Below are 17,673 nucleotides of genomic sequence, written 5' to 3'. Positions count from 1 at the left end.
ACCCCACCCATTTTGAATGGCTGCATCTGTATGTGAGGTACACTAGAATATTGGTGCCGTCTGACATATCACTGTATATAAAGATGCAGAAAATAAAAATGACTGCATATTCCATGTGTTGATTGCTACACTGTCACCAGAAAACGTTACAATTGTCCAAAGACAGAATAATCTTGTGTAATAAGCGTGTCAATTTATTTTGTCACCAGAAACACACACGTCATATGGCATGCAGTGTTGTGTCACATCATGCTGTGATGTCACTGATGAAAGAAACCAGAAAGTGTTTTTGGAAAAACAAGGGAGAAAATGCTGCATTATTGTGTAGATCAAGAAGCTGAAGCGGCATTTGAGTCTCTCATCGTGGGCATCAGGAAAGAAATGTACACACGAGTGTACTGAACACAAGAGACATTAACACAAAGGCAACGAAGACTCAAAACATTTCTCTGTTGACTTCATTACCCAATTACATCACTTTTAACAGTAGCGAAGTCGTTTATTTAGTGTTGTAAGTGTTCAAACTTATTTTCTTTTTGTACTTTAGTTAAAATATGTCGTCACCTCTTTTTTGCTTCTGTGGCTCATTACAATTAGAAAATCAACTTGGAGAGGTAGTTGAATTAAAACAATGTTTGTTGTGTAAACATGAAGTCTAGCAAATGTATTCATGAATGAGCTTAATGGCCTGTTGTCGGGTCATCGGCAAACAGTGTAGCTATTTGAAACAGCCAACCACAGCAGATGCCTGCAGTTACCTCCTTGAACTGACAGGTTCGCTTGCACTCTCAGGACATACAAAAAGGGCTAAATACCTCCTGTCCTTGCGTTACTTTCGCACACTCTGTAAATTGTGTTGTAAATTGTAATTGTGTAGTTTATTGTATCCTAATTGTTTTTCCTCTTTTCGTTAATCTAATCCCTATAAATTCCTGTCCTTCAGGTCTTCTATCTCTCTTAACGAGCTCGCGGATAAAGCATTTAATTGGCAACAACACCACTGTGTGCTGTACAATTCGTGCGTTGATAAATAAACCTTGATTGATTGATTGTGACTCCTTACCTTGAAATGTTTGGTCATTTTATGTTAGTCATATGCATATATTTCTATTGTATTTTATTTTTACTTAGAAATGAGTTTAGAAAAACAGCAAAGAGGATGAATTTCTACCATTAAGAAATTTAGCAGATTTATGAAGTTATGGTGTCTGCATATACTGTACAGGCAAGTCATGTCAATTGGAACATTTTTTCCAGTTTAAATTGGTGTTCACCTCCAGTAGGGTTCAAAGATTCAATTTATTGTCCATATTCATTAGTTAAAGAACTCAGGTTTCAAGAGAGACCTCAGATATAGTTAGATCCACATAGTAACACTGTGAGACTTTTGAAGCATTTGCAGTTAGAAATACAATTGTTGTGGAAGTAGCACTGTATATATAATATGTTAGAAGATTATAAATTGCCAAACACAGTAGTGTGGCAGGTAGCGTTGGTGTTACAGTTCTTGGGTTCTGGGTGTGACTTGGCAAGCTTCTGTGTGTTTTTGCGTGTTCATCATGTGGGTTCTGAGCTCTTATCCTCCTGCAGTCCAAATACATTGTCATGGCAAACTGGCGACTGGCAAGATTGTCCACTCTGTGAGTATGTGTGTGGTTTGCCTTCTGCAGTGCTCTGGTGTCCTGTCCATGGAGTGGACAGGCACTGGGTTCCGACAATGTTTACATTCTTCAAATATAGCTAATAGACCTGCATTATAGTTTAGCAAATCTAGAGCTGTTTTGAACTTCTGCTGTTTTTGTAAAAAAAAGTCTGTAGATTGTTTGCCCAAAGCTGTTTGATGTGCTTGCTTTGTCCACTGTGTCTATAATAAAATTGTTTACTGTCTTATTGATATGTGCATTTGGATTCTATATGATCTCAAATGAGAAACTATTTTTATCTATGAAATTTTCAAAACTTACTTGTGTGTAAATGTATTGTGAGTAATGTTAAATTTGTGTTTTGTTGAGACAAAATATTAGTTTTTATCTTTGTTTAGGACACTGCAACACTAGTGCCCTCTGTCTGCCTGGTTAGAGTCTATCACCATGACCTTGTAAATGATCAGAATTTTTCAGTAAAATAATTTGTTCCTACTTTTGTCGACAGGTGAAGAGGAAACTGAAATATCCAAGCATGCAAGATGTAAGTAATTATACACTGTAAGGTAAATTACTGGCCCTCACCATGATATTACTCTTAATTAAAAGTCAGTATAGAATGTCTTGCCTCAGCAATGTTTTAGAGGAAGGTTTTAGATGAAATAGCCAAGGGCAATCAGACATGCTAAACGTGTTTCATAAGGTTGTGAATGTCACCTTTACTCATTCTAAAGACAAAAATGTTAAAGCTGACACACACTTGTCATATTTTGAATTTGACATTATTTTGCTAAGGAAAATTAACCTCCAGTACCTTGTGAAAAAAGATTTAATCATTTAATGATTGACAAAAATCTGCATGTTGTTAAATTGTTCTGTTACACTGTTCAGTGTTATTTCTAGTTCTTTGGTTCCAATAAAACAACAAAACAACATAATTTCCATTACTTTATTTTGTATATAACTCAATGTGCTTTACTAATCATGAAATCAAACTGAGATTCCACTCTACACCTGTCCCTTCTTTAAAAAACAGAGATTGGCTGTGCGTTGTTAGAATACCCACAAGAGTCATTCTGCTCTAATATATGTGATAAATTCTTTAAAGCATGACTTATATGGAGTTGATAGTACATGGGCGCCCTCTTGTGGCTTCAGGTGGAATTACTGGCCTACTTGCCACACTGTTGTCCACAGTAGGTCTTACATGTGCTACTTTACTTTGACAAGGAGGTCGACAGAGGTGTAGTATCTTTACAGTAAGTTTGAAATGCACATTAAGAGATGGGATGCAACCACAATCACTGTTCACTTACCAGCATTTTATATATGGGAGGTCACACTTAAACTCACATTGTCTTCACAGTGTGACTAGGTATCCTTTCCTTTCTGTTTTTGTTTTTGGGGCATCGATTAATGTAAAAATTATCGTATTTCTGTGCCTCCTGTTGCCCCAGTCTTTTTATAGGTTGCGTGGCCAGGGGGACCCCTCAATTTGCAACGTATTTTTGTTCTACACATTCAAATTGAGCAAGAAATTCCCTGTAATGGCTCTTCCTCTTGCTGCTGTGGATCATCCTAATGGAAGTCTGGTAAAAAAAAATGACCAATCATAATCAACTATGTAATGTTTGTGAAGCGCAGAAAACAGTGGGAAAGTGATCTCAGAGGTACGCTCAGTCAGTCTATTGTAATGCATAATAATAATTTCTTTCATTTGGTTTTGTGTCAGATCCATGTAACTAGCAAACAGTAGACATACATTTTCAAGCTAGAGATTTAGACTACTGGAGCTGTTTTTACTAGACGGTAACAGATTCTTGTTTCCCGCAGTTGTACACATGACAGTGATGTTTGTTGCTGACCTAATAACCAGCCACCACCTTCCAATTAAATGAGTTTTGATATTTCCTTTTAAGCAAGTCAGTGCTGGGGCTGGACTTGCATGTGATTCACAGTGCTGGTGTTGGTGGACACATTTTTGACACTTGGTAACTAGAAACTGTAATGTTTTGTTTCAGATAACCTCAGGGTCTGTTGTTTACTGCTCTGAAAGGGTGTAGTGTAGATGGGACAAATTTCAGGGCTGCTGGGAGTCCTTTAGCACTGGTTAACTTAACCTTTTCCTTAAATCATATATTTTGATTTGGCATTCTGGCCAAATTTTCCATTGGCCTCCTAATCCCATCTCTGAAAGGGCTTCGTCCCTCTGCTCTCCTTCCCACTGATAGCTGAAGTGTGGTGAGTGTACTGGTGCACTATGGCTGCCAGCACATCATCCAGGTGGGGCTGCACACTGGTGGTGGAAGGGATCCCCATTACCTGTAAAGAGCTTTGAGTGGAGTGTCCAGAAAACGCTATATACAGGTAAGTGTAAGCAATTACTGTTGATGTCAGTAGGCTTACTCAATTAAACAAGTTAGTTACAGCACTTTTGTTATTAATTTTATATTCAGACCTGTTTAGTTTATAGTTGAAATATAGACTGTAATCAAGTAAATCAACTTAGAAATAAAAAGACTGATCTAATCATGCTATGTTTAAAGATGAGAGCACTGTAATACAAAGATATGGATAATGACTTTTTTTAAGACCTTAGATATGTAATTTTATCGGATAATATTTTCCAATATTTCTGTTAGAGGAGTTTCCTATGTTTTGCAAATGTGCTATGAACTGCCATAGTACATATTGTCCTTTTAAAAAATAGTTCTTTTTCACGTTTGCAAGTTTGCTTTGTGTAACCCTCTCTTAAGGGGAGACAGGTTTTAGAACTGGTTATAGTTGCTCACGGACGTAGCGTTAGGAACTACAGCTCCCATAATGCACTGTTAGAGTTCCTCATGGCGTCTGTCACGGCCCTGTTCTTCCTGGCTGTGGTGACATCCAGCGGGTCCCTCCTCGTTCTGGCAGCTTCGCTGTAGATCATGTGCTGTCACCGGTGCGTACAGGAGGAACTCGCACAGGACTCCCTTTCTTTTAATTTTATTTTCTAAAAAATTAGAAGAAAACCACGGGAGGGTTTCCAGAGATACGTACCAGTCAGGCGTTCAGCAGGCTGGTATCAAGGGTCTAACTACCAGCCTGCGCGCGGCCTTTTTCCTGACTCTTGTGCCCCACGTCTCCTCGTCTGGTTACATTTGCATCAAAAAGATCAAATCAATGGCTTGTAATACAGGAAGTTGCTAATTCGCTTGAAAGACTGGTTGAAACTTTAAGCGTCCCTTGATTTGCGTGTTTATTTAAGAAGGACACAATGAGAAACTGATTACTTCTTTAGATTTTAAAAAAGGACAAATTTTAAAAAAGGCTACAAATACGTGCTAGGTAAAGCCTTTTTTAAGAACATGCAGTTGTTTGCTAATGTTCACTTATTAAGGCTAAACCTGCAACTCTTCTGATTTGGATATTTTATTGGAGACCAATTTAATTTTCCTGGTCACACTAATGCACAGACGATTCTGGTATTAAATACATAATCGACCGGCGCCGACCCCCACCCCCCAGGCAAACAGAAACATATTAACCCTCGCACCAGTAAAGGAGTGCTTGAACTGAACAGACAGGGTTACTGGAGGTCGAAGTCGCCATGCATGATCACATGATCACCCGAAAAAGAAAGCGCAGGGAAGCTACTTTCAGTGGCACAAACTGACACGAAGGCCTGTGTGGTTCACCTGCGGCGTTGTAAGAAGGTGCTATATCTCGGAAACGCAAGCAGCACAAGAGCAGCACTAACACATGCAGTGGGTTTCTTGTTTGAGTTATTTTTAGAGGGGGACAACTTCACGGAGCTAAGATTCATCAATGAGTAATCAGGAAACAGTTTAAATTCTCATCAGAAAGACTTCAGAAACTAAAATTATCCTGCAGCTAGGATCACACCTTCCCCCTTCTCTTAACAGCAGACTACTGTTCTTCTAAATTCTCTCTATTCATTGTAGGTTTCATTTCACACCTCTCTTCACCTGTCCTGACTTCACACCTCCTGATGGGCCTCTCTGTCTGTCCCCTGCTCCTGCCCCTCGCCCCTCCTCTCTCCCAGCTCTTGTTCTCCTGCTACATTACCTTTGCTTACTGCTCTGTCTTTCTCATACCTGAAGAAGGCTCTGAGGCAGAAACGTTGTGTTTTTGTTCTTCTCTTTTCAGCAAGGAATAAACCTTTTACTTATTCTATTATGCTGCTGCAGTTCATAGCCTCACATTAACTTGTAAATGCACTGAGCTCTGTGGCACTGCACCCTTTTGACTGGATACAATACCTTTCTCTCTCTGGAAGTGTGGGATGGGGTTGAAGTTATTGTCTCCCTTCGTCAGTTCAACCTCTGAAACGTCCCCATGTGGGCTTAAAAGATTATGAATATTTAACATACTATGATATAACATTAGTAAAAATGTCAATGTAGTGTAAGTATTAATTTGAAGGCATCATTAGAGAGTTCAAGATTTATACAAATATTTGACAGTCACTTTAAAATCGTATTTAAAAGACCAGATTGAAACAATTTCTGAGTAGTCATTTGAATGAATTTGTTACGTTCCATAATGTCCTCACGGTAAGATGCATTAGTCACCAGGAGATGTAGACGCTGTCAGGAAGTCATCCTGTGGGGTTCGTGAGGATTGGAAAGTGACTCAGTGAGTATTGTGAATGCGTTTCGACGGAGAGTGAAAATAAAAGCCCACACCCAGTTTCACACCACAAAACACTCCCTCCAGTGTTACACCAGAAACGTTCAGCTGAAGGAGGTGTGCATCACAACTGCATTTTTGTTGTTTTCGTATTCCGTAACATTTTCTAACACATCCGATGAAGCCAAGTAGTTTTAAAACCTACAAATATCATTCCCTAGTTATTTAGTTAGTAGGACGTAGATCAGTAATATATCTGGTGAGAAAACTCAGAGGTGACTCAGACTGTTAGTCAATCCTTATATTTTGGAAACTTCAGAGATACTGTACCATCGACAGTTGCTGTGTCAGATTGTCGTAGAACTATAGTCTTCATGTTTTAATGCTTGAGTTAGGGACCAAACTTGGGCTGGAAGGGTTACATATCGGGTTGGTCCAACCTCATCTCAGCAGCTGCTTCCCTTATACTAGAGAGAGTGTGATTTCTGAACAAGTAGGCAGCATGTGGAGCCCTCTTCAGGCCACGACACCTGACACCACATCCGAAACTAGTGTTTCTTTTCTTCAGCTTTCAGCATGAAATTAACTTCTACCTGTTTCTTATGATTTATGTACATCAATCCTCCACATACTCGCTACCTTAGATCTGCTACAGTACATATAACACTTAAGGTAGAAAGTTAGCCCATGCAATAAAATGTGTATTTGCTCTCCTTTTACAGTTTTTCATACACTAATCTTTTTACACTGTATTGTTAAAAAGACTTAAAAGAGCATAAATAAAACAGACTGATCAGATCATAACTTTATTACAGATATAACACAAACGCCTGTTCCTCCACAAATTGCTTTAAACAATCGTAAGCAAATCTAAGCACACATTTACAATGCTTTGCATTGTTAATTTATGAGCTTCTCAGTTCATTTTTTGAGATTATGAAACAATTTATAACTATTTTTTTTAAAAAGTCCAACAAAGATGGTAGTTCTCCTTACAAAAGACAAAAATGGTTTCATCTTAGAATTGCACCTTATAAATGACAAATGTATCTGTCCAAAATGCAGTACATCAGTTGAGCAGAAGACCTGACAGTCATTTAGCTCAGCAGCCATATCACCCTGCAACTCACAACTGGCAACCCACTGAAACTAAGCAGGTGTGAGCCTGGTCAGTACCTGGATGGGAGACCTCCTTGAAAAAACTAAGGTTGCTGCTGGAAGAGGTGTTAGTGGGGCCAGCAGGGGGTGCTCTCACCCTGCGGTCTGTGTGGGTCTTAATGCCCCAGCATAGTGACGGGGACATAGTGTAAACAGGTGCCGTCCTTTGGATGAAACGTAAAAACCGAGGTCCTGACTCTGTGGTCATTAAAAATCCCAGGGCGTTTCTTGAAAAGAGTAGGGGTGTAACCCCGGTGTCCTGGCCAAATTTCCCATTGGCCCTTACCAATCATGGCCTCCTAATAATCCCCATCTATGAATTGGCTTCATTACTATGCTCTCCTCCCCACTGATAGCTGGTGTGTGGGGAGCGTTCTGGTGCACTATGGCTGCCCATTGGTGGTAGTGGAGGGGACTACCAATACCAGCCATATACAGTCTGTAACGTAGGGATTTCTTTGTCTAAATGCCCTAAATGAATTAATAGCAAACATGGTTTACATAAAATACATTTTTCCAAGAAAGTTTAGCCTTTGTCACTAATGAAACCACTAAATAAAGACATAAATATAGAAATCTTAAGATTTTTAAAATGCATGACTTTGCTAAAATGTATTTAAAAATAACGATTACAAACGCCAGCGGAGAGAGAGAACAGGGGAGGGATGTTGGTTTTGCATAAGGGGCGGGGCTATGGAAATGAGGTCTGTTTGGGAATGTGGAGTTACATGTTCTGGCTGTTTGTGAATTATCGTTGTTGAGTATGGAGTGTTGATGTATTGATTTTGTGTAATACTTTATGTTGAAAATTGAGGTGGATTTTGTTTATAATAAAGAGGATAAACTGGGATGGGAGGAGGGTTTGGTTTTGCATAAGGGGCAGGGTTATGATAATTCGAGGATTTGAGAGAGTTTAATGGTTTGATATATTTGATTTTGTATTGTGGTTGTTATCTATGTTTTTGGTTGGTATTATGTTTATATGGTTGTTTGTGTTGGTTGGTCGTTATTATGGTTATTAATAATACGATCTATAGTTGAAATCTGAGTCTAAATAAAAAGAAAAGGCATTTTCAGAGAGCAATTACGCTGTGTTTATGTAGAATAAGTGATTAGGTTTATGAGCAATCTAATTTCTTATTCGTTTAAAACGCTATATAAAATAAAGTTTATTATTAATTTGCTGGACAGAGCGGTGAACATTATTATGCATAAGACAAAGATAACGATTTACATTAAAAGACATTTAATTAAACACGGGTTTGTGATTTAAATGGGAATGGGGGTGACGGGAACTCTTAATCTAAATAAAAATAAAATAAATAAATAGTTTCGATAGTTAATAACCACTTTTTATGCACTAAACACGGGTGATTTTTCTTTCTTCTGATCAGTTTAGAAATCTGTGTACGCTGTAAATGTTTTACTTCTTAATTTAACTTTTAAAATACACGTTTTGAATAGAAAGAAATCCTCTTCCTGGTACAGTATGTATAGCAAACCAGCACGTCTTTTTTCCCCAATCAATGGTGTCAGCCAATCACCATTCTGAAGCCCTACCATAATCTCTGGTATAGGGAGACCCCAGAATTCTGTCCCATAGTTTATGTAGATAGATGATAGATACTTTTATTGATCCCGTTAGGGAAATAAAGTAAATCATTTTCATTTTAGGACATTATTAAACGCTTGGTTAAAAGCAAAGGAGATTGTCTGTTATAGTAGACATAAAAACAAGAGTTTGCTGCGGCGTTATTGGAAACCCAAATGTAACAAAAAATCGCTGGCATTATATCCTAGAAGACAGACCGGCGCCAGACCGGGAGAATGCCCGCAGCGTAAAAGAAAATGCCTGATGAACTAGGGATTGGACAGTTTCCAAGTGCTTGTACAATCGATATAAATGTTCAAATAAATGTGCAAAAGAAATAAACAAAATAATAATTTATTTCTTTATCATATTGGCTAGCTAATGTCCTCTCTTTGCTAGTTAGTGGCTGTGTTTCTGCTTTGGGTAGCAACGGGTGACTGTTCTCAGGCGGAAGATGTAAACAGCTTAATTTTCGTATTAAATAATTTTTTTAATTAAAATTCATTCTATACAGCAATCGCATATTCGGGTACCATTTCATAAAACTTTCATGCTGAAAATGTTTAGGGAGAAATGGAAGACTGGTGTGTATTTTTTCTTTAAACTACCAAGACCAGCCGTACACAGTACAGTTTACGTACATACAGTAATGTTTATGTTCCTAAATTAATATCGTTTATGACCTTCAGATGCGTTATGCTCCTCTTCTTTTTATGCTCAGCTACTAAAATGTCCCTTTAGTGGTAAAATTCCATATAAATATTCAAAACTAAGCGGATTAAAATGTGCACAGTAAAGAGATTAAATGATTAAATCTTTTCACTACCAACCAATGCACCACGAGTGCCCCTGTCGGTCATTTTGGCCAGCCAATCACTTACCGCGGTGCCCTCCGGTGGCTTGTGGGTAGTTTACCGTACCGCGGGTTTGTACCGTGCATTTTGAATGGCTGCATCTGTATATGATAGGGGAGATAGACCAAGTCCTGTCTTTTAACACATGGGGTGTTAAGTTATGCTATGCTTTCTCTCTATCTGCCCCTCTCAGAAACAGGCATGTAATTATTAACGGTACTAAATCCCTGTGATCTTGCAATCCTGTTGCTCTTATTTCAATTCTCCTCTCACTTTCTAAGGAAAAACTTTCTAAGAAAAAAAGGGACAACTACTACAGATGTTTATTAACAAATTTGAAGCAAAGAGCAATGCAAAGTTTCCTTCACGTACATTTCCTTATTTTTTTTTATCACAAGAATGCTTTTCAGCTGTCACTAAAAAAGTACAGTTGCAGCCATTCAAAATGGGTGAGGTATTTCGCAGCATACCCCGGTGGGCGTGTCGCGGTATCACGCAGTGTCACGTGGTTAATCGCGCGTCATTTGACGCTCTGCCAGAAACTATCCGGCGTCGCCTTGTAAAACCGCCAGGGGGAGCTTAACCTCTCATGTACAGCATTTGAGCCTTTAATTTTGAACTGTGTATTACAGCATGTTAATCATCAGTCATTAAAATGTTGGTATATTTTATGAAAGCAAGATTGCTCAGTTGGACAAAAGTACACAACCTACCTTTATCAGAAATATTTATGCATCAAAGCCTTTACTGTACAAGCACTTGGAATCTGTCCAAGCCTTTGTCAGGCATTTTCTTTTATTACAACTGACATAAAAACTCCCTTGCTTTTAACAGAGCGTTTCATAATTTCTAACTACGAAAATTATTTAAACTGCGACACTTATCATTCAACCAGAGCTCAAAATATCACAAGGATACTCAAGAGCACAGCAAAGACTGTATTAAAAGATACTTGTATCAGATACATGAGAATCCAGGCTTTTTTAGCAACGCTTTCTTTTCCGTATACCAGATATTATGGAACCACTTCAGAAGGGTGTCAGCCAGTCAGATTCCAGGAATCGGTACTTTAAAGAAAAAATACACACCAGTACTCCATTTCTCCCTAAACATTTTAAGCATCGAAGTATTTAACTAGCATGTGAAATAGCGTGTGAAAAAGTGGTAGTTTTACTTTAGCTTTTCTGCTAATATAATATGGAATCGCGTATCTAAAGAATTTAATAACGGTATGATTATATTCGTGTACTGCGACAGGGCTGTGTAAGGCTGTTTCGCCTCCCTGTTCATGCAAGCTGTCTTGTAGCCTACTGGTCTACGTGTGTGACTAACAACTGGCAGGTTGTGTGTTCGAATCCAGCTGGTGCTGGACTTTTCTTTTAACAAACATTTCTTCGAAAAAATAGAATAGCGATATTATGGACAATCAATTCACTTTTATATTTCAAAATATCGCAACATGATCGATTCTAAGTCATTTTTGATAACAATGAATAGTCACCTTCTTCCCTTCTGACAACAGTCCCTGCTTCTGCTTCCTGCTTCTATTGTGTGTGTGTGTGCAACAGAGTAAATTTTTATAGAGAAATGGAGGCTGGACAGTATGCGTTACAATATAAACATTTATATTGATTTAAATTGTGTTCTGATTTAAATCGCAAACGCGTGTTTAATTATATGTGTTTTTTAATCATAATCAGGCTAATCCAACATAAATTGATACAGTATCTTTGCCTTCTAAGTATCTTAATAAACTTTCAGCATAGCTTTCTACCCATCAAGATTTATATTTCTTGGGATTTTGGGATCAAACGTGGAAGGATTAAATTGTAATAGTTTTTATTTGTCAAATACGTGATTGTATTTCTGAATGTCATGTGACACCTACAATAGTTCACTGCTTTAAATACATCGAATTAAGAAAGTTATGTGTAGCACTTTTTTTCTGAACCAGGGAAAATCTGATCATGTTTCTCTATAACAATAATAAAAAACTTTATTTTACATATCGCCTTTAAAAGTGGCATCTCAAAGCAATACAGTAGATCGAAAAACAGTTAAAAGGGACCAAATTAAATACCAGACAATCGCAAACGCGTTTTCAATAAAATTATTTTATTCATTCAGCAGTTTGTGAGAGGGACATCCAGCAGAGAGAGACACACACGCCGGTTTTCATTGACAAAATTGTTTTTTTTCAATTCCTCTTGTCTAACAGGAATGTTTTGTTTGTGGACAGACTGTTAGACTAGAGGAGAAGACCGCCTCCTCCTACGAAGCATTAGTCGCATATCTAAGGAAAATTGCAGTATACCTTTGTTCATGCACATCATTATACAGTATCTCATTTTGTATTTTGATAAAAAAAATCGTTTGCCCAGCCACTATTGTTGTTATTGTTTTTATTCTGTAAAGCGCTTTGAGGAGCGCCACACCATCCTTACACAAAGCAGAAACTGATTGTATTTTCCGATAACATACAAGTGCAAAGATTACAGATTTTAATTGTCTTTTTTCTGAACCAGGGAAAATCTGATCATGTTTCTCTATAACAATAATAAAAAACTTTATTTTGCATATCGCCTTTAAAAGTGGCGTCTCAAAGCAATACTGTAGACCGTAAAAACAGTTAAAAGGGACCAAGGTAAATACCAGACAATCGCAAACGCGTTTTCAATAAAATTATTTTATTCATTCAGCAGTTTGTGAGAGGGACGTCCAGCAGAGAGAGACACACACACCGGTTTTCATTGACAAAATTGTTTTTTTTTTCAATTCCTCTTGTCTAACAGGAATGTTTTGTTTGTGGACAGACTGTTAGACTAGAGGAAAAGACCGCCTCCTCCTACAAAGCATTTAGTTGATCCGATCACGAATTCTTTTCCAGTAGCACGCAGCAAGGGTTGAGAATCTCCGATTCACCATCGTACTAATGGTTTCCCGGAGATTGCAAGGCAAGGCACTTTTGCCTCTGGACCCATCGAAATTTACAGATGTGGTCCACCCCCAGTAAATTTCAAAAGTCACAAGATTTCGAAACACGAGGGCGGCGTAGCGGTCGGCTCTTGCTTTCCCGTCTATGCCGATGCACTGCAAGTACAACCCCCCCTCCATCTCCTGGGTGATGGGTAGCAGTTGGACATCTGGGAGAATTATTCGTCCCACTGGCGTCTGTGAATTCCACTCTGTAAACGGTGCTTCCTGGGGAGAGATAGACGGCGGGGACAGCATCAACAAATTCCTGTGCGGTGGTGAGCGGAGAGGCCGGGATGGAGTGTCCTGAGGCGGTGTGTGCTCTGTGGGGGGCAGAGCTTCCGCCAGGCATTGCAATCTGCGCGGCGGGGAGAGGCACTTTTCGGGAGACAGCTGCTCAACTGTTTGACTGCTGGAACATACTGTCTCCTTCCTCTGCATTTTCAGGAGTGTCTCTAGCCTCCCAATCCTCCCCAGTAATGCATCGTACTGCTCCCGCTGCTGCCGAAATGTCTCCATACAGGTGCTGCTTCTACAGGTTGGCACCCTGGCCAGTGGCCGAGAGCAGAGACCCACGGCCTGTGGCAAAATAACATAATTCATGTAAGAAATAAAGTCACACAGTAGTATTCATCAGTCGCGGAACAGAAGTCAAAATAAACTTTTCTTTTTTTCCGTCTTACCGCTTTCTTTTTTACTGTCCTGGTGGTAGATCGTTTCACCCGTGCGGTGTTTTCTTGAAGAACAGGCTACGAAGAAATAATTATAATTGAATTTAAAATTCAAAACGGCAATAATAGCTTGTAATATGCGCTGTAATCGCGTATTTCAGATGAAGTCTGCTGTATTTGCTTACCCTTCGCTCTTTGGAAGCTGGGGCGGCAGAAGCACCCCGTCTCTTCCCGTAAAAGGTCTTGGTCTCCATACTGTACTATGGTCGCTGTAGTGCAGGTTCGCAGTTTTTTTTTGTGATGGGACCTCACCCAATCCCTTGGTGTATTTATGCTATATTCACATGTACGGCTAGAATGTTCATTGTCTCCCAATGAAAGGCGGGTGCCTTTTGCCGAAGTCGGGAGACATTAGAGGCTTGCCACACCCAGACTGTTAAACCAACGCATTAGCACGTCAAAGCCCATTGAGGACCCGGGCGCAATAGTTGTTTTGTCCCTTGATTTACTGATCTGCATTAATTAAATCTTGTCAGTCAGGTCTTTTTGTCTCTATTTCAATTGTCGTTTACACATGCACGACTTTAAAAGCTAGCAAGACAGGTTTCGATTCACATTAGCTGGCGAGCCTTGTTAAAAAAACTAATGATAATGTAACATGCCACTGTTTGTTCATGAACAAAGTTATACTGAGATTTCCTTAGATACGTGATTAAAAAATAAATAAATAAAAATTTGAATCTCCTGCGGAACACATTCCGTAAGAATCAGCGGTTTTACAGTATATATCGCCTTTAAAGGTGGCTTCTCAAAACGCTTTACAGGATAAAAACAACCAGAACAGCAGCAACAACAATATTGGATTTCATTGCACTTTGAAAACCAAGTAATAACTTAACTATACAGTACGTGCAAACGTTTCGTATGTTGCTGTCGTGAATGCCTGCGTACCCATAAGTATCTTATTTGCCTTGAGTCCTGTCTACAGTGTCTCTGTCCCCCCCCCCCTCTCTCCCTCAATTCAATTCAATTCAAGGTGTTTTATTTGCATGACAGATGGGTACAATTCTTGTTGGGAATGTATACTTTGATATTTACACCCGGCACGGCACCGAGGGAGCGTCTGCATTTAAAACTTAGTTTTTAAAATTAGTCAAGCAATATGAAGCATCTCCTTTTACTTTTAAGTCCCTTAAATACATTGAGCACAGCTTTCTCACCATCCTTACACAAAGCAGAAACTTTCCGATGACTCACAGTACAAGTGGAAAGATTACAGATTTTAATCGTCTTTAATTTTGTCTTTAATTTTGCCTGTGGAGTGTATCTTATTAAGCTCTAAATTGCATTTTGAGCGTGGTTTTTGACTTTTTTTAAATTGCATTTTGGGCGCGGACAGCACATACAAGGGTTGATTAACTGCGCCAAGAAAGTTAAAATAGTATTCTTTAGGTGTGAGGGTAGGAGTGGACCGCAGCAGGCATAATCAGCAAACCAGGAAAACAAAGAACAGGACAAGTGAGATGTGTATCCAGAAAGCGAGTGATCAGAAAAAGGAAATGGTGTTACGCCCAGGTTTTTGACCCAATTGTTTTAACTTGCTAATGCATCAGACACATTTCCTGGCGTATTGTGTTTTAAATAAAATAGGAGTGTCTTTCCCTGGCATTAGCTCATTGGTATGGTGTAAGTTTTATCTGTACCATACCATACAGTATATAGGTACAGAATTCAAGCTGCACCACTGTAACGCTTTGGTAAGGGGACGGACAATGACCAAAATCACGAAGACTGTCTCACACCAAATAATGAAGATGAAAAGAAACGGGAAGTCAACACGGGACATTGTACAGCAGTTGGCTTCGATGGACATCTTCGTTTCTGAAAGCACAGTGAGACGGCATTATAAAGGGGAGAGGAGGCAAAGAGAATCTAAACCGAGGACGATTCAAAGGTAAATTTCTAAAAATACCTTTCTTGCATGTAAATACAACTACGCACATTATTTTTAAAACTAACTGCTGATCTCTTTTTTTTCAAGTCCTATTGTGCGAGCTATCGACAAACTGACTGATGAAAATGATGAGCTACTGGCGATGCAAGTCCAAAGACGGCTATGGGCTTACCTCGGTGCGACCGTTAGCCCGACATCGATAAGAAGAGTACGCAGGAGGCTTGGATGGAGATACAGAAAAACCAACACATGCCCCATGATACGGCTAAAAAACAAAGAGGAAAGACTCAAGCAAGCGCTCCAATGGATTGAACAGGGGGAGGCATTTCAGGATGTACTTTTCACCGACGAAACAACAGTGGCTCTGGAACAGTTTTCAACAATGGCATTTTGCAAAAAGGGGAGATATGTGGACAAGCCAAAGCCCAAACATCCACTGAAGGTTCACGTCTGGGGGGGTATATCTAGAAGAGGCCCGGGACCACTTCTTATTTTCGAAGGAATTATGGACCGTATATTCTTTGAGGAAGTCGTGGTCACACAGCATGCTGCCCCATATATCAGGGAGCAGTTTGGATCAAGGCACCGTCTCTTTCAAGACAACGATCCGAAACGCACAGCAGCAAGGGCGAGGCTTATAGCAGAAGGAGTGAACTGGGTGAAAACTCCAGCCGAATCCCCAGATCTAAATCTAATAGAGATGGTTTGGCATTCGTTGAAAGACTACGTTCGGAAAACCACTAAGCCCGTCACAAAGCAGGAACTGATCGATGCGATCTATAAATTCTGGGAGGAAGAACTGACCGAACAAAATTGTAACAATTTTATTAACAAGCTGTTTCGTGTTCTTCCTAGGATTGTTGAGCGGGGCGGGGGACATTCGGGAATGTAAGTCTGAGAAAGACAGTCTCACTTTTGTGGACAGTCTGTCCACGAACAAAACATGTAAAAAAAATGTAAAAAAAAACAATTACTTTTTGTCAATGAAAACCGGCGTGTGTGTCTCTCTCTGCTGGATGTCCCTCTCACTCTCTGCTGAATGAATAAAAGAATTTTATTGAAAACGCGTTTGCGATTGTCTGGTATTTACTTTGGTCCCTTTTAACTTTTTTCGGTCTACAGTATTGCTTTGAGCAATACTGTACAATACAATACAAAAAGTATTGCCACTTTTAAAGGTGATATGTAAAATAAAGTCATTTATTATTGTTATAGAGAAACATGATCAGATTTTTCCTGGTTCAGAAAAAAGACGATTAAAATCTGTAATCTTTGCACTTGTATGTTATCGGAAAATACAATCAGTTTCTGCTTTGTGTAAGGATGGTGTGGTGAGAAGGTGGGAAAGTGGTGAGAAAGCTGTACTCCTCAAAGCGCTTTACAGGATAAAAACAATAACAACAATAGTGGCTGGGCAAACGATTTTTTTATCGAAATACAAAATGAGATACTGTATAATGATGTGCATGAACAAAGGTATACTGCAATTTTCCTTAGATACGCGATTAAAAAAAAAATATTTTTTTTAATCCCCGGCGGAACACATTCCATAAGAATTAGCGCGTTACTTCGCGCTTTACAACCCTTGCGCTGTGCGACTGGAAAATAATTCGTGATCGGATCAAAAAATTGCTTCGTAGAAGGAGGCGCTCTTTTCCTCTAGTCTAACAGTCTGTCCACAAACAAAACATTCCTGTTAGACAAGAGGAATTGGAAAAAAAACAATTTTGTCAATGAAAACCTGTGTGTGTCTCTCTCTCTGCTGGATGTCCCTCTCACTCTCTGCTGAATGAATAAAAGCATTTTATTAAAAATGCGTTTGCGTTTGTCTTTACTTTGGTCCCTTTTAACTGTTTTTCGATCTACTGTATTGCTTTGAGATGCCACTTTTAAAGGCGATATGTAAAATAGTTTTTTTTTATTGTTATAGAGAAACATGATCAGATTTTCCCTGGTTCAGAAAAAAGATCTAAAGTGCTACACATAACTTTCTTAATTCGATGTATTAAAAGCAGTGAACTACTGTAGGTGTCGCATAACATTCAGAAATGCAATCACGTATTTGACAAATAAAAACGATTACAATCTAATCCTTCCACGTTTGATCCCAAAATCCCAAGAAATATAAATCTTAACGGGTAGAAAGCTATGCTGAAAGTTTATTAAGATACTTAGAAGACAAAGATACTGTATCAAT

This window comes from Lepisosteus oculatus, chromosome 16 (assembly GCF_040954835.1).
Source record: "Lepisosteus oculatus isolate fLepOcu1 chromosome 16, fLepOcu1.hap2, whole genome shotgun sequence".
Classification (NCBI taxonomy): Eukaryota; Metazoa; Chordata; class Actinopteri; order Semionotiformes; family Lepisosteidae; genus Lepisosteus; species Lepisosteus oculatus.
This window is presented reverse-complemented; position numbering follows the sequence as displayed.